This window comes from Pan troglodytes, chromosome 12, assembly GCF_028858775.2.
Source record: "Pan troglodytes isolate AG18354 chromosome 12, NHGRI_mPanTro3-v2.0_pri, whole genome shotgun sequence".
In the NCBI taxonomy this organism is placed as follows: Eukaryota; Metazoa; Chordata; class Mammalia; order Primates; family Hominidae; genus Pan; species Pan troglodytes.
In genome coordinates this window covers 60,080,219-60,103,291 of record NC_072410.2, presented here as the reverse complement: position 1 = coordinate 60,103,291, position 23,073 = coordinate 60,080,219, and the positions used below count along the sequence as shown (strand labels likewise).

The 23,073-nt window shown below is 39.6% G+C and overlaps 1 long non-coding RNA gene across 1 annotated transcript in view; it reads right to left on the bottom strand.

Annotated features, from left to right (window-relative positions):
* Positions 1 to 738: 738 nt before the first annotated feature.
* Positions 739 to 23,073, bottom strand: part of LOC107973482 (uncharacterized) — a 49,534-nt gene continuing 27,199 nt past the window's right edge. The window contains exons 3-4 of the long non-coding RNA XR_001715814.4: positions 1,186 to 1,261; positions 739 to 1,093 (exon numbers count right to left, since the gene is read on the bottom strand). This is a non-coding gene — a long non-coding RNA (uncharacterized LOC107973482). The remainder of the gene's footprint in view (positions 1,094 to 1,185; positions 1,262 to 23,073) is intronic.

The window sequence follows — 23,073 nt, the reverse complement described above, 5'->3', positions numbered from 1 at the left end:
CACTGCATGTTCTCACTCATAGGTGGGAATTGAACAATGAGAACACATGGACACAGGAAGGGGAACATCACACACTGGGGCCTGTTGTGGGGTGGGGGGAGGGGGGAGGGATAGCATTAGGAGATATACCTAATATTAAATGACGAGTTAATGGGTGCAGCACACCAGCATGGCACATGTATGCGTATGTAACAAACCTGCACGTGGTGCACATGTACTCTAAAACTTAAAGTATAATAAAAAAAAAACAGTAATGTGCCAATGTAAATTTCTTGGTTTTGATATTATACTATCCCTTTATAAGATGTCATCATGTAGGGCACATGGGACTCCTTATACTATATTTGCAACTTTCTGTGATTCTAAAATTATTTCAAAATAAGAGGTTTTAAAAAATGCATTGCAACCATTATATAGTTCTGATACCTTCTTTCTTTTATCAACTATTTTAAAGGATATTTAAGAATTGGATTTGCCAAAGTTAATGATGCTGCTGTTTTAAAAACAAGCTTGTCCAAAAGGAGTATTATATTTTTAAGTTGTCATCTTGAAAGTTTGACCACTTATGCACATGTCTGGGCCATTGCATATAAAATGTTTTAGAAATCCTCTTTTGTAACCACCTTCAGAGATTAGCTATAGGCAAGTATGAAACCTTTTATTTTATAGGACACTCTTTTAAGCTAAGATGTTTTCTTCCCACCTCCCTTTACACAAATCGGGCACTATAAGAAAAAGGAGAAGAAAGTCCATCTGTTTATTCAAATCCAAAGAAGGTCTTTCGTTTCTTTCAGGAACCAGAAATCTGTGCTGTGAACTTTTCAAATGTGGGACATTGTTCGATGTGATGAAAGATTGTAAATTTTCTTCATGTTAATTCCTTTCGTTGTTGCCAAGATGTGGGGTATTTGAAAGAACTTGAAGCAGCATTCATTCATTTTAAAGCAGTTAAATAGCTAAGTCATGGAAACATTTGATTTTTTTTAATTGACATTCTCTTTGCGCTTTGGTCTCTTGGGAATCAAATGCCCCTAAGAGATGCAGCTCCATCATTGCTCATAAGACTGTATTTTCTTACTAATGGGATCAGAAGCTGAGAAAGGAAAAACAAATACATCATTTATTTGTTCAAGGAAGTACAGATATTGAGACTCAAACTGACCATGTGGATTTTACAGAATTTACCTGAAGCACTCATTCATTTCCTGTTGAAGAGCTACTCTTGGCTTCATGGAATCACAGATTTTGAAGTATCATATGACTGTAGTAGAAATAAAGTCACAACTTCAAAAGAGATTTACAAATTTTGATGACATGATTCATACTATGAGTTTCTTCAATTGCGCTTATATTATAAACTCTAAATTAATAAATTTTCTCTAGCCAAGTTGCTCAGTTTTAAGAAAAACTCATTGAACTAACAGCAATACCAAATCTCTGAAATTTTAGAGGCAAGCATATGAATCCGAATATTATACTAAATTTTATGGCTATGGGACCAATTCTGGCTAACATTTGGATTTATCTGATTGTAAAAAAGTATATCTTTTTTTAAAAAAAACTACTGAAATAAAAGGAAAAAAGTGGCCAGGCACGGTGGCTCATGCCTGTAATCCCAGCACTTTGGGAGGCTGAGGCAGGCGGATCACCTGAGGTCAGGAGTTCGAGACCAGCTTGGACAACGTGATGAAATCATGTCTCTACTAAAAATACAAAAATTAGCCAGGTGTAGTGGTGTGTGCCTGTAATCCTAGCTACTACGGAGGTTGAGTTAGGAGTATCTCCTGAACCTGGGCAGCGGAGGTTGCAGTGAGCTGAGATCCTGCCACTGCGTTCCAGCCTGGACGACAAGAGTGAAACTCCATCTCAAAAAAAAAAAAAGCTTGATGTTAATCTGGAATCCAAATTGAAACCAAATATACTTGTAATTTTAGACTAGATCTGTAGGCTTATACCTGTGTACTTTGGAAGAATAAATTGTTATTCAGATTTAGAACTATGTTTATATTACTGGTCAAAACTCTTCTTTATTCTCTTCTTCCTTCTCTTTCTCCTCCTCCTCCTCCTTTTCCTCCTTTTTCTTATAGCTGTAATCCCAGCACTTTCTTATAGCTAGTGAGAAGCTCAGATACCCTTGGATAAGATGATTGATCTCTATGCATTCTTCTAATTTGAAAGTTTTAAATTCTGGACCACAGACTGATATATTTCAAAGTCAACTAAGCAAACCAGATCAGGAACATTTATTAACCAATGATTCAAGAGTAGAGATTTGGAAATTGCAATTTTCCATTGGAATATGTCACATCACAACTTTTAAATGTTTAAAACTGGTCAAAAAACGATATAGTTTAAGCAGCAAATGATGTTTGTACTGTAATTATTCATAAGGTAGTGCTGGGTTATACTGGTTTCTTAAACAAAGTTTATGCTCTCTTCAAGAGTTTCATGCTTAAGTAAGAGAACTCTACCATGGACCCATATATGAAGTCAGGTGAAGAGAATCATGTGCTTTTCTGTCATTAGGTCAGAGAGAGAGATGAGGTAGCTAAGGGCAGGTCCAGCTGGCTGGGATGTAGTGAGGAACACATGTAAGGCTGGAGGGAAAAAAATACCAGAAGTGTTATCCTGGAAGAGGTCACAGAAAAGAAAACATGAACATTGATTCAGAAGAAGAGATGAATGGTTGGAAACCAAGACAGGGTGAAATCAAGGATGGCTGAGGAAACAGGTAAGCTGAGAATGAGAAGTAACTTTCTTGGAGTGAAAAGGTGGATGAACTCCAGGAAAGGCACTGATGTCTGTGGTGTTGTCCATTTGTGTGGGTGGGCCCAGATCCAAAACAGAATGTGCATCATATCTGAAGTCTCCACTATTGTTTTGTTCTAGAAAATATACAGCTTTGGCTCTGGTACCAATTAAATCCCTACATTTTGTAACTTTTTTTGCAGTTCACACAAATCCATAAACAAAGTTAGGGTTCAAAATTCCTTGTTTAAGATTTGGGGGAGTCACAGTTTATTTCAGTTCTGCTCAGCTTTAAGTGGCAAATTCCCATAAAATATATTTTGTACAATTGACCTAGTCTGTTATATTCCTTTGTATATGTTCATTTTATTTTTGTTGCAAACTAACTCTGTGAATATGGAATTATTTATAGAATATATACATAAACAATTTATAAAGTAGAAAGTGAAAATCTCCAACTACTCACATACATCCCACACCCCACTACAATTTACATACCCATTCTCAAAAGGTAGGCACCGTCAAAGTTTTGACATCTTTCTAGACATTTTTCAAAGAACATTCAGGCACATACGTTATTTCTTTTCACAAAAATAAAATCATACTTTACATATTGATCCATAACTTTATACTTAGTAATTCATCAGACTTACCTCTAATCTTTAAACCTCTACAGAAGTTTTCATTTTATGACTATTTCAGCATCCATTAAATCATTGCCCTATTGTTGGACATTTACATTGTCTTATATTTTTAGCGATTACAAATAAAGTTCCTTACACATATATCTTTACACATTTGTGCAAATATTTCTATAGGATGTAAATCTAAAACTACGAGTTGAAAATATTTTAATTTTGATAGTTATTGTCACATTGTAATAATAGTTATTTGCCAGTTATTTGTCACTCCAAATTGCTTGTCCCAATTCACTCTGTACCAGAAGTATATGAGTTCTGTTCCTGCATATTCTAGGCAAACCTGGACTTTTTTAATGTTTAATATTTGGTAATTTGACAGAGAAAGATGGAATCTCATTTTTAATTTGCATCTTCCTAATCGCCAGTGAAGATGAACATCTTTTCATATGCTTATTAGGTATTAGCGTTTTATTCTTTTGTGAACTACTTCTTCATATTCTTTGCTTTTGTTCCTACTGGGTGTTTGCCATTTATTTATTTGTTTGTTTGTTTTGTTTATATTCATTGGAGTTGTTTTATACCAGGTGTAGTAATACTTCTGTTATAAACATCTTTTACAGAAGTTTTATATCTTTATATAGTCATCTGTATGTTTTTTTCTTTGTGGCTTCTGAATTTTGTCTTATTTAGGAAGACCTTTCCACCCCAAGATTGTAAAAAATATTTCCTGTATTTTATTCTAGAACTTTTATAGTTTTGCCTTTTTACATGTAGCTATTTAATACCTTGAATTTAGTTTTTAAAATGTGTTATATGAAGAGAACTCTAATTTTTTTCTTGTAAATAAAAATCCATTCATCCCCAAACGATTTATTAGTCTATTCTTTCCACAAGGCTTGAAGTGACATATTTTTCATATACTAAATATTGAATTTATTTGGATCTGTTTCTGAATCCTCTATTATATTTAATTGCTCTGTTTCTGTACCAATACTACACTATTTTGACTACAACCTTATAGTAAGTTTTGATACCTGAGGAATTCAGTTTCTTTATTTTTATTCTTGTAACTTGCTTCTAATTGTTACTAATTTACTCATCCAAATGAACTTGAGAATTAGTTTGCCAAGTTTCATTTAAAAAATTCGAGACCAGCCTGGCCAACATGGAGAAACTCCATCTCTACTAAAAATATGAAAATTAGTCGTGCGTGGTGGCGCGTGCCTTTAATCCCAGCTGCTCTGGGGGCTGAAGCAGGAGAATCAGTTAAACACAGGAGGTGGAGGTTGCAGTGAGCCAAGATCTCGCCTCTGCACTCCAATCACTTAAACCCAGGAGGCGGAGGTTGCAGTAAGCCAAGGTCGCACCACTGCACTCCAACCTGGGCTACAAGAATGAAACTCCCTCAAATAAATAAATAAATAGGAGCTTTTGAATTTGAGGTGACTTAGCTTTACAAATTGAACCCTGCCGTTTATAATCATGGCATGTTTTCCTCTTTATCTGGGTTTTTTTTCTGTTTTTGTTTTGTTTTGTTTTTGTTTTTGTTTTGAGACAGGGTCTCTCTCTGTCACCCAAACTGGAGTGCAGTGGCCTGATCACAGCTCATTGCAACTTCCGCCTCCTGGGTTCAGGAGTTCCTCCCATCTCAGCCTCCCTAGTAGCTGGGACTACAGGTGTGCACCACCACATATCTGGGTCTTTTAAAATACTTTCTAGAAAGTTTTATAGTTTATCTCTTGCATATTTTTGGGTAAGATTGTTCCATTGATAGTTTCATTGTTAATATAAATGTGGTCCCTTTATTTCTTATTGGTTACTATTAGTATCTATTAGTAATTTGTATATTGATATTACACATCTCCTTCTTACTGAAATCTCTTATTAGTTCTAATACTTTGTTGATAAATTCTTTGTATCTTTTTTATTATACTTTAAGTTCTAGGGTACATGTGCAGAATGTGCAGGTTTGTTACATAGGTATACACATGCCATGGTGGTTTGCTGTACCCATCAACCCATCACCTACATTAGGTATTTCTCCTAATGCTATCCCTCCATTAGCCCCCAACCCCTGACAGGCCCCAGTGTGTGACGTTCCTCTCCCTGTGTCCATGTATTCTCATTATTCAACTCCCACTTATGAGTGAGAACATGGGGTGTTTGGTTTTCTGTTCCTGTGTTAGTTTGCTCCAGCTTCATCCATGTCCCTGCAAAGGACATGAACTCATCCTTTTTTATGGCTGCATAGTATTCCATGGTGTATATGTGCCACATTTTCTTCATCCATTCTATCATTGATGGGCATTTGGATTGGTTCCAAGGCTTTGCTATTGTGAACAGTGCTGCAATAAACATACATGTCCATGTGTCTTTATAGTGGAATGATTTATAATCCTTTGGGTATATACCCAGTAATGGGATTGCTGGGTTAAATGGTATTTCTGGTTCTAGATCCTTGAGGAATCACCACACTGTCTTCCACAAGGCTGAAGTAATTTACACTCCCACCAACAGTGTAAAAGCATTCCTATTTCTCCACCTCCTCTCCAGCATCTGTTGTTTCCTGACTTTTAATGATTGCCACTCGAACTGCCGTGAGATAGTAACTCATTATGGTTTTGGTTTGCATTTCTCTAATGAGCAGTGATGATGAGCTTTTTTTCATATGTTTGTTGGCTGCATAAATATCTTCTTTTAAGAAGTGTCTGTTCATATTCTTTGCCCACTTTTTGGTGGGGTTGTTTGTTTTTTTCTTGTAAATTTGTTTAAGTTCTTTGTAGGTTCTGGATATTAGCCCTTTGTCAGATGGATAGATTGCAAAAATTTTCTCCCATTCTGAAGCTTGCCTGTTCACTCTCATGATAGTTTCTTTTGCTGTGCCGAAGCTCTTTAGTTTAATTAGATCCCATTTGTCAATTTTGGCTTTTGTTGCCATTGCTTTTGGTGTTTTAGTCATGAAGTTTTTGCCCATGCCTATCTCCTGAATTGTGTTGCCTAGGTTTTCTTCTAGGGTTTTTATGGTTTTAGGTCTTATGTTTCAGTCTTTAATCCATCTTGTGTTAATTTTCATGTAAGGTGTAAGGAAGGGGTCCAGTTTGTTTTCTGCATATGGCTAGCCAGTTTTCCCAACACCATTTATTCAATAGGGAGGGCTTTCCCTATTGCTTGTTTATGTCAGGTTTGTCAAAGATCAGATCGTTGTAGATGTGTGGTGTTATTTCTGAGGCCTGTATTCTGTTCCATTGGTCTATATCTCTGTTTTGGTACCAGCACCATGCTGTTTTGGTTACTGCAGCTTTGTAGTGTAGTTTGAAGTCAGGTAGCATGATGCCTCCAACTTTGTTCTTTTTGCTTAGGATTGTCTTGGCTATGTGGGCTCTTTGTTGGTTCTATATGAAATTTAAAGTAGATTTTTCTAATTCTGTGAAGAAAGGCAATGGTAGCTTGATGGAGATAGCATTGAATCTATAAATTACTTTGGGCAGTATGGCCATTTTCACGATGTTGATTCTTCCTATCCATGAGCATGGCACGTTTTTCCATTTGTTTGTGTCCTTTCTTATGTCCTTGAGCAGTGGTTTGTAGTTCTCCTTGAAGAGATTCTTCACATCCCTTGTAAGTTGTATTCCTAGCTATTTTATTCTCTTTGTAGCAATTGTGAATGGGAGTTCACCAGGATTTGGCTCTCTGTTTGTCTATTATTGGTGTATAGGAATGCTTGTGATTTTTGCACATTGATTTTGTATCCTGAGGCTTTGCTGTAGTTGCTTATCAGCTTAAGGAGATTTTGGGCTCACACAATGGGGTTTTCTAAATATATGATCAAGTCATCTGCAAACAGAGACAATTTGACTTCCTGGCTTCCTATTTGAATACCTTTGTTTATTTCTCTTACCTGATTGCCCTGGCCAGAACTTCCAATACTATGTTGAATAGAAGTGGTAAGAGAGGGCATCCTTGTCTTGTGCAGGTTTTTCAATGGGAATGCTTCCAGTTTTTGCCCATTTAGTGTGATATTGGCTGTGTGTTTGTCATAAATAGCTCTTATTATTTTGAGATATGTTCTATCAATACCTAATTTATTGAGAGTTTTTGCATGAAGGGGTGTTGAATTTTGTTGAAGGCCTTTTCTGCATCTATTGAGGTAATCGTGGTTTTTGTCATTGGTTGTGTTTATGTGATCGATTACGTTTATTAATTTGCGTATGTTGAACAAGCCTTGCATCCCAGGGATGAAACCAACTTGATTGTGGTAGATAAGCTTTTTGATGTGCTGCTGGATTCGGTTTGCCTGTATTTTATTAAGGATTTTCACATCAATGTTCATCAGGTATATTGGCCTGAAATTTTCTTTTTTAGTTTTGTCTCTGCTAGGTTTTGGTATAAGGATGATGCTAGCCTCATAAAATGAGTTAGGGACGAGTCCCTTTTTTTCCCAATGTTTGGAATAGTTTCAGAAGGAATGGTACCAGCTCCTCTTTATACCTCTGGTAGAATTTGGCTGTGAATCCATCCAGTCCTGGAATTTTTTTGGTTGGTAGGCTATTAATTACTGCCTCAATTTCAGAACTTGATATTGGTCTATTCAGGCATTTGACTTCTTCCTGCTTTAAACTTGGGAGGGTATATGTTTCCAAGAATGTATCCATTTCTTCTAGATTTTCTAGTTTATTTGCATAGAGGTGTTTATAGTATTCTCTAATGGTAGTTTGTATTTCTGTGGGATCAGTGGTGATATCCCCTTTATCATTTTTTATTGTATCTATTTGGTTCTTCTCTGTTTTCTTCTTTATTTGTCTGGCTAGCAGTCTATCTATTTTGTTGATCTATTCAAAAAACCAGCTCCTGGATTCACTGATTTTTTTGAAGGGTTTTTCGCATCTCTCTCTCCTTCAATTCTGCTCTAATCTTAGTTATTTCTTGTCTTCTGCTAGCTTTTGAATGTGTTGGCTCTTGCTTCTCTGGTTCTTTTAATTGTGATCTTAGGGTGTCGATTTTAGATCTTTCCTGCTTTCTCTTGTGGGCATTTAGTGCTATAAATTTCCTTCTAAACACTGCTTTAGCTGTGTCCCAGAGATTCTAGTATGTTGTGTCTTTGTTCTCATTGGTTTCAAAGAAGTTATTTATTTCCGCCTTAATTTCGTTATTTACCCTGTAGTCATTCAGGAGCAGGTCATTCATTTTCCATGTAGTTGTGCGGTTTTGAGTGACTTTCTTAATCCTGAGTTCTAATTTGATTGCACTGTGCTCTGAGAGACTGTTTGTTATGATTTCTGTTCTTTTGCTTTTGCTGAGGAGTGTTTTACTTCCAATTATGTGGTGGCTTTTAGAATAAATGCAATATGGTGCTGAGAAGAATGTATATTCTGTTGATTTGGGATGGAGAGTTCTATAGATGTCTATTAGGTCTGCTTGGTCCAGAGCTGAGTTCAAGTCCTGAATATCCCTGCTAATTTTTTGTCTCACTGATCTGTCTAATGTTGACAGTGGGGTGTTAAAGTCTCCCACCATTATTGTGTTGGAGTCTAAATCTCTTCGTAGGTCTCTAAGAACTTGCTTTATGAATCTGGGTGCTCCTGTATTGGGTGCATATATATTTAGGATAGTTAGCTCTTCTTGTTGCATTGATCCCTTTACCATTATATAATGCCCTTCATTGTCTCTTTTGATCTTTGTTGGTTTAAAGTCTGTTCTATCAGAGATTAGGATTACAATTCCTGCTGTTTTTTTGCTTTCCATTTGCTTGGTAAATATTCCTCCATCCTTTTATTTTGAGCCTATGTGTGTCTTTGCACATGAGATGGTCTCCTGAATACAGCATGGTAATGGGTCTTGACTCTTTATCCAATTTGCCAGTCTGTGTCTTTTAATTGGGGCATTTATCCCATTTACATTTAAGGTTAATATTGTTACGTGTGAATTTGACCCTGTTGTTATGATGCTAGCTAGTTATTTTGTCCATTAGTTGATGCAGTTACTTCATAGTGTTGATGATCTTTACAATTTGGTATGTTTTTGCAGTGACTGGGAATGGTTTTTCTTTTCCATGTTTAGTGCTTCCTTCAGGAGCTCTTGTTAGGCAGGCCTGGTGGTGACAAAATCTCTTAGCATTTGCTTGTCTGTAAAGTATTTCATTTCTCCTTTGCTTATGAAGCTTAATTTGGCTGGATATAAAATTCTGGGTTGAAAAATTTTTTAAGAATGTGGAATATTGGCCCCCACTCTCTTCTGGCTTGTAGGGTTTCTGCTGAGAGATCTGCTTTTAGTCTGATGGCTTCCCTTTGTGGGTAACCCGACCTTTCTCTCTGGCTGCCATAAACATTTTTTCCTTTATTTCAACCTTGGTGAATCTGACGATTATGTGTCTCGGGGTTGCTCTTCTCGAGGAGTATCTTTGTGGTGTTCTCTGTATTTCCTGAATTTGAATGTTGGCCTATCTTGATTTGTTGGGGATGTTCTCCTGGATAATATCCTGAGGAGTGTTTTCCAACTTGTTTCCATTCTCCTTGTCACTTTCAGGTACACCAGTCAGATGTAGGTTTGGTCTTTTCACATAGTCCCATATTTCTTGGAGGCTTTGTTTGTTTCTTTTCATTCTTTTTTCTCTACTCTTGGTTTCACACTTTATTTCATTAAGTTGATCTTCTCAGTCTCTGATATCCTTTCTTCCACTTGTGTATGCTTCACAAAGTTCTCATGCTGTGTTTTTCAGCTCCATCAGGTCATTTATGTTCTCCTCTAAACTGATTATTCTAGTTAGCAATCCTCTAACCTTTTATCAAGGTTCTTAGGTTCCTTGCATTGGGTTAAAACATGCTCCTTTAGCTTGGAGCAGTTTGTTATTACCCACCTTCTGAAGCCTACTTCTGTCAATTAGTCAAACTCATTATCCATCCAGTTTTGTTCCCTTGCTGGCGAGGAGTTGTGATTCTTTAGAGTAGAAGAGGCATTCTGGTTTTTGGAATTTTCAGCCTTTTTGCGCTGGTTTCTCCCCACCTTCATGGATTTATCTACCTTTGGTCTTTGATGTTGGTGACCTTCGGATGGGGTTTCTGAGTGGACATCCTTTTTGTTGATGTTGATGCTATTCCTTTCTTTTTGTTAGTTTTCTTTCTAACAGTCAGGCCCCTCTTCTGCCGGTCTGCTGGAGCTTGCTGGGGGTCCACTCCAGACCCTGTTTGCCTGGGTATCACCAGCAGGGGCTACAGAACAGCAAAGATTGCTGCTGTTCCTTCCTCTGGAAGCTTCATCCCAGAGGGGCACCCGCCAGATGCCAGCCAGAGCTCTCCTGTATGAGGTGTCTGTCGGCCCCTGCTGGGAGGTGTCTCCCAGTCAGGAGACATGGGGGTCAGGGACCTGCTTGAGGTGGCCGTCTGATCCTTAGCAGAGCTCAAACACTGTGATGGGAGATACGCTGCTTTCTGCAGAGCCGGCAGGCAGGGATGTTTAAGTCTGCTGAAGCTGCGCCCACAGCTGCCCCTTCCCACAGGTGCTCTGTCCCAAGGAGATGGGGGTTTTATCTATAAGCCCCTGACTGGGGCTGTTTCCACTGTGAGAAGAAAACTGCCTACTCAAGCCTCAGTAATGGTGGACGACCCTCCCACCACCAAGCTTGAGCATCCCAGGTGGACTTCAGACTGCTGTGCTGACAGCGAGAGTTTCAAGCCAGTGGATCTTAGCTTGCTGGGCCCCTGGGGGTAGGATCCACTGAGCTAGACCACTTGGCTACCTCACTTCAGCCCCCTTCCAGGGGAGTGAACAGTTCTTTAGTGCTGGCATTCCAGGCGCCACTGGGGTATGAAGAAAAAAAAACTCCTGCAGCTAGCTCGGTGTCTGCCCAAATGGCCACCCAGTTTTGTTTTTGAAACCCAGGGCCCTGGTGGCATAGGCACCCAAGGGAATCTCCTGGTCTGTGGGTGGTAAAGACTGTGGGAAAAGCTTAGTATCTGGGCCAGAGTCCATCATTCCTCATGGCACAGTCTCTCACGGCTTCCCTTGGCTGGCGGAGGGAGTTCCCTGACCCCTTGCGCTTCCCAGGTGAGGCAACATCCCACCCTGCTTTGGCTCACACTCCATGGGCCGCACCCACTGTCTAACCAGTCCCAATGAGATGAGCCGGGTACCTCAGTTGGAAATGCAGAAATCATCTGCCTTCTGTGTTGATCTCTCTGGGAGCTACGGACCAGAGCTGCTCCTATTCAGCCATCTTGCCAGTCTCTAAACATAACATCTGTATCTTTTTTTAGAATATAATCATGGCAGTTTGTTTTCTCTATTCTAATATTCCCTCTCCTTTTGTGTATTAACTGTCTGCAGACAGAGAGAGAGAATTATTCTTCTTTGCTTCATTAGTTAGGGTTTCTAGGACACTGTTGAAAAATATTAAGATGATGCATTTTTGTGTTATACCTGACTCAAACAGGAATATCTCTCTAGTGCTTTAAGATTTAATGCAAAGTTTGCTATTGACATCAGATACATACTCTTTATCAAATTAAGCAAGTTTTATTCTCTTCATAGCTTATGAAAATTCAAGAATTGGTGTTGCCTTTTCTGAATCTATCAAAAGTAGTAAATGACCTGTAATATATTAATATATATATATTTTTTAGACAGAGTTTCACTCCTGTTGCCCAGGCTGGAGTGCAATATCTGGATCTGAGTTCACTGCAACCTCCTCCTCCCAGGTTCAAGTGATTCTCCTGCCTAAGCCCCCTGAATAGCTGGGATTACAGGTGCGCACCACTATGCCCAGTTAATTTAATTGTATTTTTAGTAGAGATGGGATTTCACTATGTTGGCCAGACTGGTCTTGAACTCCTGACCTCAGGCGATCCACCCACCTCAGCCTCCTAAAGTGCTGGGATTACAGGCATGAGCCACCACACCTGGCCTATATTAATATATTGAATTAAAGTAATAAATGTGCTGATGTTGAACCATTCTTCCATTTCTAATTTTATATTGAATTAAAGTAATAAATGTGCTGATGTTGAACCATTCTTCCATTTCTAAATTCTATTTGATGATGATTTATTGTTTTTCATATACTGCTATATTTAGATTTACTAATATTTAATTTACTAATATTTAATTTAGATTCTTTGTATCTATATTTATGAATGAGACAGGGCTACAATTTTTTCTTTGTTTTTTTCTTTTGTTTTATTTTTGTTTGTTTTTAGTCTAAATATTATGTTAACCTCATAGAAGGGATTTGACAGATTTCTATCTCTTTCTAGTCTCTAAACCAGTTTAAATAACATAAGAAGTTTCTCAAATCTTCAAGGTTTGAGAAAATTTACCCACAAAATCACCTAGACCTGGAACTTTGTGGGGAAGAATATGTTTGACTATCTTAAAAAAAAAACCTAAGAATATTGATCTATTTTTTTTTACCTTTTATTGCATATAATTTGACAGTTTTATATTTTCTTAAAAACTCTTCAAGCTGAGCATGGTGGCTCATGCCTGTAATCCCAGCACTTTGGGAGACTGAGGTGGGAGGATTGCTTGATTCCAGGAGTTCAAGACCACTCTAGGCAACAAAGAGAGACCTCATTTCTACAAAAAAATAACAAAAATTAGCAAGGTGTGGTAGCATGCACCTGTGGTCCCAGCTACATGGGAGGCTGAGGCAGGACGATCCCTTGAGACTAGGAGGTTGAGGCTGCAGTGAGCTGTGATTGTACATACCACTGCCCGTCAGCCTGGGTGACACAGTAAAACCCTGTCTCAAAAAAACAAAAGACAACAAACAAACAAACAAACAAAACCTTCTATTTCATCTAGTTTCTCAATATATTGTTATAAAGTTGCATATACTATTCTAATATTTTTCACATCTCCTGACTATAGTTATGCCACTATTCTATTATCAGTGCTGATATTGTGCTTTTTTAAAATTAGAATTAGTAGAGGTTTGTTTATTAAATTGCTCTTTTTAAAGAACCAGTTATTTGGTCCCTAGTTTTATTTATATCAAATTTCTGTTTCTATCTTTACTTTCTTCTTTCTAATTTTTTTTTCCATTTTCTCATATTGAATGCTCTGTTCATCTATAGTCAGACTTTTTCCAATAAATGCATTTTAAAGACTATACATACTACTGAGTAACATTTTCGCCATATCCTACAGCTTTTTTCTTCTTATCTACCTTATGGAAGTATAATTTACATGGCATAAAACTCATTCTAAGTGGAAAATTCAGTTATTTACAGTAATTATTCTAATAAATTTATAGAGTTGTACAACCATCATCATAATCTAATTTTAGACCATTTCCATCATACTAAAAGGAAAACTTCTACCCTTTTGCAGTCACTAGTCATTCCCAAACACTTGATCATTTTTTAAAACACAAGTGTTCAAATTCCACTGCAATGTAAATCAGGATGTGTAAGGATATCGTTCTCACCTGTGTATGTTCTAAAAGTTCCTCAGGTGATTCAACTTTGACCCAAGTTTGAGAACCACCTTGATACAGGCAGAAAGAATTTAAACTGCTTGGTGAGAGAGGAATTAAGGAGAGCTACCAAGTTAAATAATTCATTGCGACACAGTTTAAGGAATCAGAAATTCTTGAAATTACCTTGGTAACACAGGATCCTTGAGTCCAGGGATTGAAGCAATTCATTTTTATATTTCTCACGAAGCCAAGTACAGTGATTTACATAAAGATGATGCTTCAAATATGTTTTAAATATAGAGTAGACTTTATTATATACAGATGTCAAAACTACACAGATTATTCCCTAAAAGTTATCTTTTGACTTAACATTAAAACTTATTTAGAAAACTGTTCTTCTATAAAGTTTTAAAGTTTATTAAGTCTAACATAACAAAATATCATAAGTACTGTACTTCCTAAACCAACACATTTCCTATTAGAAAAAGCCAAATTAGTTTATCATAATGAACGCTATATTGCAAACCCTGTACAATAATTAACGACAAATTAATTGCTATTAATATAAAAATGCATTGGATTTAATTCACTTGCAAAAGTATTATCTGTATATTATAAAGTGAGTGACTGCTATTCTTTGTATAATTATTCTTCAGCAGGAAGTGTCTTTTTTAAAAAGTATTTTAATATATTATTACCTCAATAATATTAAAGCAGCACACTGACAATTTAGTTTCAATATTCCTTTTGAATTAAACATTTGACCTCTTTGAATTATCTGAAATTCTCAAATTAGAAATTGATTTGTAGTTTTGCCATTTATAGATTCAGTATAACAACTCTAAAGTTTTTTCATTGTGGTCAAAACCACAAAATTTACCATCTTAACCATTTTGAGTGTATGGTACATTAGTGTTAACTATATGTATGTTGTTATATAACAGATCTCCAGAATTTTTCATCTTGTAAAACTGAAAATCTACATCCTTTGAACAATAACTCCCCTTTTCTCCCTCCCCTAGACCCTAGCAATCACCATTCTACTTTCTGTTTTGTTTTCTTTTTCTTTTTTTTGAGACAAGGTCTCACTCTGTCACCCAGGCTGGAGTCCAGTGGCACAAACACGACTCACTGCAGCCTCAACCTCCCAGCCTCAAGCAATCCTTATGCCTCAGTTTCCAGAGTAGCCGGGACTACAGGCACATGCCACTATCCCCAGCTAATTTTTAAATTTTTTGTAGAGTCAAGTCTGGCCGGGTTGTCCAGGTTAGTCTTGAACTCCTCAGGCTCAAATAGTCCTCCCACCTCAGCCTCCCAAAGTGCTGGGATTACAGGTATGAGCCACCATGCCTGACCTACTTTGTGTTTTTGAGAATTTGACTATTTTAGATATCTCATATAAGCAGAATCACTCAGTATTTGTCTTTTTGTGATTGATGTAGTTCAGTTAGCATAATGCCCTCAAGGTTCTTCCATGTTATTGCATTTGACAGGATTTCCTTCTTTTTATAGCTGAATAATATTCCATTGTATATGTACATTTCCTTTATCCATTCATCTATTGATGGACATTTAAGTTGCTTCCACCTTTTAGCTACCGTGAATAATGCTGCAATGAACATCGGTGTGCAAGTATCTCTTTGAGATCCTGGTTTCAATAATTTTAAATATATGTACCCAGAAGTGGGATTGCTAGATCGTATGATAATTCCATTTTTCCACAGAAAAACACAGAGCTGTTTCCCATAGTGGACACATCATTTTACATTTCCACTAACAATGCCAATTTTTATATAACCTTGTCAACACTTGTTATTTTCTGTGTGTGCATGTGTTTATAGTGGGCATCCTAAAAGATGTGAGGTGATAGTTCATTGTGATTTTGGATTGCATTACCCTAATGATTAGTGACATTAAGCATTTTTTCACATGCTAATTGGCCATTCGTATATCTTCTTTGGAGAAATGACTTTTCAAGTTCTTTGCCATTTTTAAATTGAATTGTTTGTTTTGTTGTTGTGTTGTTGAGTTGTAGGAGTTCTTTATGTATTGTGGATATTAACACCTTATCAGATATATGGATTGTGAATATTTTCTCCCATTTTATAGGTTGCCATTTTAACTCTGGTGATTGTTTCCTTTGCTGCACAGAATTTTTGAGTTTGATGTGGTTTCCTTTGTAGATTTTTGCTTTTGTTGTCTGTGCTTTTGGTATCATATTCAAGAAATCACTGCCAAATCCAATGCCATGAAGATTTCTCTACGTATTTTCTTCTAGGAGTTTTATAGTTTTGGGCCTTACATTTAACATTTTAATGCATTTTGAGTTAATGTTTTTCTATGATGTAAGACAAAGGTCTAGCTTCCTTCTTTTGCGTGTAGATATAGTTTTTTCCAGCACCATTTATTGAAGGAACTATCCTTTCCCACCTTGGCACCTTTGTCAAAGATTATCTGACCATATATGTGAGTGTTTATTTTTAGGTTTTCTATTCTGTTCCATTGGTCTGTATGTGCATCCTTGTGCATGTACCAGACTGTTATGATTACTGTATGTAGAAGATTGGTGAGAGTGGTGGGAGAAGCTATAGGGAAAGGAGCAGGCTTTCTGAAAGGTCAGAAGGCTCCACATAGCTTCGGGGGAGAATAAGCTGAAGGCAGCTGTTCTCTTACCCTGAGGCAGAGGGCAAGGAGTAGGTACAAGAAAGTGTAGGAGAATTTATCGTAAACAGGCTTGTTTACCTATGTTGTCCAGAAACCAAACTTTGATAATCAGCTGTGACCTGTTCCCTAAAAGGGGAACAATAATGTTAATTACCTGCAGATTGTGTTTGCTCCAGGCTTTTGGCATTATGTTTGTACCGAATAAAAGCAAGCAGCTCCAGCTGTTCGAGGCTGCTCTCTTTTTCAGCCACTAGAGCTGGCAGCCCCCTAACTGCTCTTTCACTGCATACCTGTGTCTGAGTACTCCTTTCATCTGTTGCTCGGCCAAGGTCTATGGGGCAGACCTGGCAACTATAGCTTTGTAATATGTTTTGAAATCATGACGTGTGAGGCACCCAACTTTTTTTTTCTTATTCAAGATTATTTTGGCTTTTCAAGGTCCTTTGAGGTTCCATATGAATTTTAGGATTTTTCTATTTCTGCCAAAAAATAATGCCATTGGGATTTTAATAGGGATTGCATTTAATCTTGTGAATCTTGTGCGTTGTGGATCTCCCATGTTTGTGTAGTATGAACATTTTAACAATATTGTCTTCCGCTCCATGTACCAAATGTCTTTCCATTTATTTGTTTTCTTTTATTACTTTCAGCAATGTTTTGCAGTTTTTAGTGTATAAGTCTTTTGCCTACTTTGTTAAGTTTATTCCTATTTTATTCTTTTTGATGCTATTATAAATGGGATTGTTTTCTTAATCTCCTTTTCAAATTAGTCATTGTTAGTGTATAGAAATGCAACTGGTTTTTATGTATTTATTTTGTTTCCTGTAACTGCTGAATTCAGTTATTGGTTCTAACCGTTTTTTTTTTTTTTTTTTTTTTGGTGAAATCTTCAGGGTTTTTACATACAAGAACATGCCATATGTAGCAGATAATTTTACTTCTTCCTTTCCCATTTGGATGCCTTTTATTTCTTTTTCTTGCTTGATTGCTTCAGCAAGGATTTCAGTACTATGTTGAATATAAGTGGTAAGAGTGAGCATCCTTGTCTTATGCCTTAGAGGAAAAACTTTCAGTTTTTCACCATTTACTTCACCATTTACCTCTAAAGTTTTATCGTTTTGATATCTAATGGACATGTATAATCAAAGATTCCCAGTTTATTAGCACCAGTTCCATGAGAGTGAGGACTAGCCACGATCTTAATCAAGGACATGAGAAAAAATACAAGAGCTGATACACTAGGCAACAGCTCAAATTCAACAAGCTTGTGTTTTACTCCAAGTCAGTCACTAATTTGCAATGTTCCTGTAGGCAAGCTTTTATTCTCCTCCAAGAATCTGTTTTATCTTCTATGAAAAGAAATAATATTGGAAGATAAATTTTACCTCCTAAAGGTACTATGATACTATACTAGCCTAAAATTTGTATGTAAATTACATTATGCTAATTGGTGATAAAAATAACTTTAGCAAAATGTGGGATTACAGCATAATCTTTTTATGGGAAAAGATTATTGAGAGCCTCATTTTTATTCTGAAAAGAAAATTAAACTTTATAAAGATGATAATTTTGGGATTTGCATTTATACTCATCTTTAAAAATCATAATGGCAACTACTAGCTATATATAAATAACATAACTGTATATTTAAGCACAGTGCTTTGAACAAGTAAGCATGCAAGAAAGTCTGTTGAATATCTGTTAAATAAAAAGAAAATTTTTAAATTGTAGGCTTTATTATATTTTCTTTATATATTATATTACCTTTTCTATTACTCATCATCTAAGTATCTAAATCAGGTATGAATGGATGAGGCTCTGGGTATAATCCTTGCTGGGGCACAATTTTTCTTCATCTGTGGACATGTGAAACTAGAAAACAAGTTATCTGCTCCCAATACAATGGTGGGCACAGAATGACAATGAAAGATATTCCAGTTCAAAAAATAAGAAAATGGCTCTCCCTCTCCCTCTCCCCACGGTCTCCCTCTCCCTCTCCCCACGGTCTCCCTCTCCCTCTCTTTCCATGGTCTCCCTCTGATGCCGAGCCGAAGCTGGACTGTACTGCCGCCATCTCTGCTCACTGCAACCTCCCTGCCTGATTCTCCTGCCTCAGCCTGCCGAGTGCCTGTGATTGCAGGTGCACACCGCCACGCCTGACTGGTTTTCGTATTTTTTTGGTGGAGACGGGGTTTCGCTGTGTTGGCCGGACTGGTCTCCAGCTCCTAACCGCGAGTGATCTGCCAGCCTCGGCCTCCCGAGGTGCCGGGATTGCAGATGGGGTCTCGTTCACTCAGTGCTCAATGTTGCCCAGGCTGGAGTGCAGTGGCGTGATCTCGGCTCGCTACAACCTCCACCTCCCAGCCACCTGCCTTGGCCTCCCAAAGTGCCGAGATTGCAGCCTCTGCCTGGCCGCCACCCCGTCTGGGAAGTGAGGAGCATCTCTGCCTGTCCGCCCATTGTCTGGGATATGAGGAGCCCCTCTGCCCGGCTGCCCAGTCTGGGAAGTGAGGAGCGCCTCTTCCTGGCTGCCATCCCATCTAGGAAGCGAGGAGGGTCTCTGCCGGGCTGCCCATCATCTGAGATGTGGGGAGCGCCTCTGCCCCGCCGCCCCGTCTGGGATGTGAGGAGCGCCTCTGCCCTGCCGCGACCCTGTCTGGGAGGTGAAGAGCGTCTCCGCCCGGCCGCCCCGTCTGAGAAGTGAGGATCCCCTCCGCCCGGCAGCCGCCCCGTCCGGGAGGTGGGGGGCAGCCCCCGCCCGGCCAGCCGCCCAGTCCGGGAGGGAGGTGGGGGGCAGCCCCCGCCCGGCCAGCCGCCCCGTCCGGGAGGGAGGTGGGGGGCAGCCCCCGGCCGGCCAGCCGCCCAGTCCGGGAGGGAGGTGGGGGGCAGCCCCCGGCCGGCCAGCCGCCCCGTCCGGGAGGTGGGGGGTGCCTCTGCCTGGCCGCCCCTTCTGGGAAGTGAGGAGCCCCTCTTCCCGGCCGCCACCCCATCTGGGAGGTGTACCCAACAGCTCATTGAGAGCGGGCCATGATGATGATGGCGGTTTTGTCCAATAGAGAGGGGGGAAATGTGGGGAAGGGATAGAGAAATCAGATTGTTGCTGTGTCTGTGTGGAAGGAAGTAGACATGGGAGACTCCATTTTGTTCTGTGCTAAGAAAAATTCTTCTGCCTTGGGATGCTGTTGATCTATGACCTTACCCCCAACCTGGTGCTCTCTGAAACATGCGCTGTGTCCACTCAGGGTTAAATGGATTAAGGGCGGTGCAAGATGTGCTTTGTTAAACAGATGCTTGAAGGCAGCATGCTGGTTAAGAGTCATCACCACTCCCTAATCTCAAGTACCCAGGGACACAAACACTGTAGAAGGCCCCAGGGTCCTCAGCCTAGGAAAACCAGAGACCTTTGTTCACTTGTTTATCTGCTGACCTTCCCTCCACTATTGTCCTATGACCCTGTCAAATACCCCTCTTCGAGAAACACCCAAGAGTGATCAATTAAAAAAAAAAAAAAAACTCAAATAGCTCTACCAGGAGCTGTGCCTCCTTGTTTGTGGTAGGAGATTCCAGATGCAGCGATTTGCCTTTCACTTTGAAGTGGTTATCTTGGCATGCCCTCCATCACTGGACCTCTCAAAATGTCACTGAAGCAGCCAGTCCCTGAGTCATCATAGCATTTACTTCCCACGAAGTAATGCTTCGTGGTTAATGCTATGAGCTTACCAAGACTTCTGGTATACAAGCCTCTCATCTGTCCTGTGCAATCAGCACAACGTCACTGATAGAATGGGTCAGTGTCATGTTCTGTTTGATGTCTGCGTGGTCCAGGTTCTCTTTGGACTATATCATGGCAGAAGTTGGGAAACTTAATATAGTCCTGAAATAAACTATAAATGAATAAAAAAAAAGAAAGAAAGAAAATGAAGAAAAATAAGGGGTTACTGGTCCCAAGCAATTTTGAAATCCAGCTGGAGAAACTCCACTAAGTTTCAAGGTCTGGGAATTATCCTCAATGGTACAGAACATTTCTAAAAAACACTTTAAAAAATATTTTTTAATGAAAGGAAGCACATGTTTGCAGCTGTATAATCTTATCAGCCTGTTTCCTGCTTGTATAATTTTTGAAATCTGATCACCTTCTTTCTTTCATACTCTATTTCTTTTGGTCCAGGTTGACAGTGTTTCTGCAGATATAAAATTCTCAAGAACCCTGTGGATCTCCCAAGTATGTCACAGGAAGGAGCCTCGTCCACAGATTTCCTAGATAATCTCATCTCTATTTTTAGCTTTTGCTAAAAGATGTCTGAAAGACAAAGTCTTTAAGCTTCCTAGAAGCTCTCTGGTTTGAGATCTATGACTAATACCCTTAATCTTTTTTTTCTTTTTTGAGATGGAGTCTTGCTCTGTTGCCAGGCTGGAGTGTAGTGGCACGATCTCAGATCACTGCAACCTCCACCTCCTGGGTTCAAGCAATTCTCTTGCCTCAGCCTCCTGAGTAGCTGGGACTACAGACATGTGCCACCACGTCTTTAGTAATTTTCTTTTTAGTAGAGACAGGGTTTTACCATGATGGCCAGGATGGTCTTGATCTCTTACCCTTGGGATCTGCCCACCTTGACCTCCCAAAGTGCTGGGATTACAGGCGTGAGCCACCATGCCTGGCCCTTAATCTTTTAAAATAACATTTTGTGTGATTGAATTCTCTGACCTTTTGATCTTTCTGAGATATTAATAAAAGATACTCTAGCCACACCCTTAGCTTTTTCTCTTGCATACACTTCCCTGACAGTGAATCTCTTAATTTTCATGTCTTTTATAATCTGGATCGTCTGAGAATTTCCCAAATTATCAAATCCTGGATTCTATTTGTTTAATTATTCTTTCCTCCGTTTATTTCTTTCCTCTTCATTTCACTATAAGCACAGTAAGAAGAAACCAAGTTGTACTTCAAAATACTTTACTTGGAAATCACCTCAGCTAAATGTCCAATTTCATTGTTTCTAAGTTCTGATTGCCACATAACTGTAGGACACAATTTCTTAAAGTCCATATTTCTACTAACAGTCTGTTCAATCCAATATAGACTTTTTAAAAATCATGATCTTCAGTATACTTCCAGCTTCCACCAACCAATTCCAAAGTCACTTCCACATATTTAGTTATTTGTTACAGCAGCATCCAATTTCAGCTCCCCCAATCTATACTAGTTTTCTATTTTTGCCTTAATAAAGCACCACAAATTTATTGGCTTAGACAACAAGCATTTGTACTTTTATAGTTCTCTGAGTTAGAAGTTCAACATGGGGTGGCTGGCAGGATGGCCGAATAGGAACAGCTCCAGTCTGCAGCTCCAAGTGAGATCAACTCAGAAGGCAGGTGATATCGGCATTTCCAACGGAGGTACCTGGCTTATCTCACTGGGACTGGTTAGACAGTGGGTGCAGCCAATGGAGGGTGAGCCAAAGCAGGGTAGGGCATCATCTCACCCAGGAAGCACAAGGGGTCAGGGAACTCCCTCCCCTAGGCAAGGGAAGTCATGAGGGACTGTGCCATAAGGAACGGTGCACTCCAGCCAGATACTACACTTTTCCCATGGTCTTCGCCACCCACAGAACAGGAGATTCCCTTGGGTGCCTACTCCACCAGGGCCCTGGGTTTCAAGCACAAAACTGGGCAGCCATTTGGGCAGACACTGAGCTAGCTGCAGGAGTTTTTTTTCATACCCCAGTGGCACCTGGGATGCCAGCAAAATAGAACCGTTCACTCCCCTGGAAGGGGGCTGAAGCCAGGGAGCCAAGTGGTCTAGCTTAGTGGATCCCCACCCCATGGAGCCCAGCAAGCTAAGATCCACTGGCTTGAAATTCTCGCTGTCAGCACTGCAGTCTGAAGTTGACCAGGGACACTCGCGCTTGATGTAGGGAGGGGTGTCTGCCATTACTGAGGCTTGAATAGGCAGTTTTCTTCTCACAGTGGAAACAAGGCTGCAGGGAAATCCCAGCTGGGCAGAGCCCACTGCCTCTTGGCAAAGCCACTGTAGCCAGACTGCCTCTCTAGATTCCTACTCGCTGGGCAGGGCATCTCTGAAAGAAAGGCAGCAGCCCCAGTCAGGGGCTTATAGATAAAGCTCCCTGGGACAGAGCACATTGGGGAAGGGGTGGCTGTGGGCGCAGCTTCAGCAGAATTAAACATTCCTGCCTGCCAGCTCTGAAGAGAGTGGAGGATCTCCCAGCACAGCACTTGAGCTCTGCTAAAGGACAGACTGCCACCTCAAGTGGATCCCTGAACCCTGTGCCTCCTCACTGGGAGGCACCTCCCAGAGGGGTTGAGAGACACCTCATACAGGAGAGCTCTGGCTAGCATCTGGTGGGTGTCCCTCTGGGACAAACCTTCCAGAGGAAGAACAGGCAGCAATCTTTGCTGTTCTGCAGCCTCCGCTAGTGATACCCAGGCAAACAGGGTCTGGAGTAGCCCTCCAGCAAGCTCCAGCAGACCTGCAGAGGAGGGGCCTAACTGTTAGAAGGAAAACTAACAAACAGAAAGGAATAGCATCAACATCAACAAAAAGGACGTTCACTCAGAAACCCCATCCAAAGGTCACCAACATCAAAGACC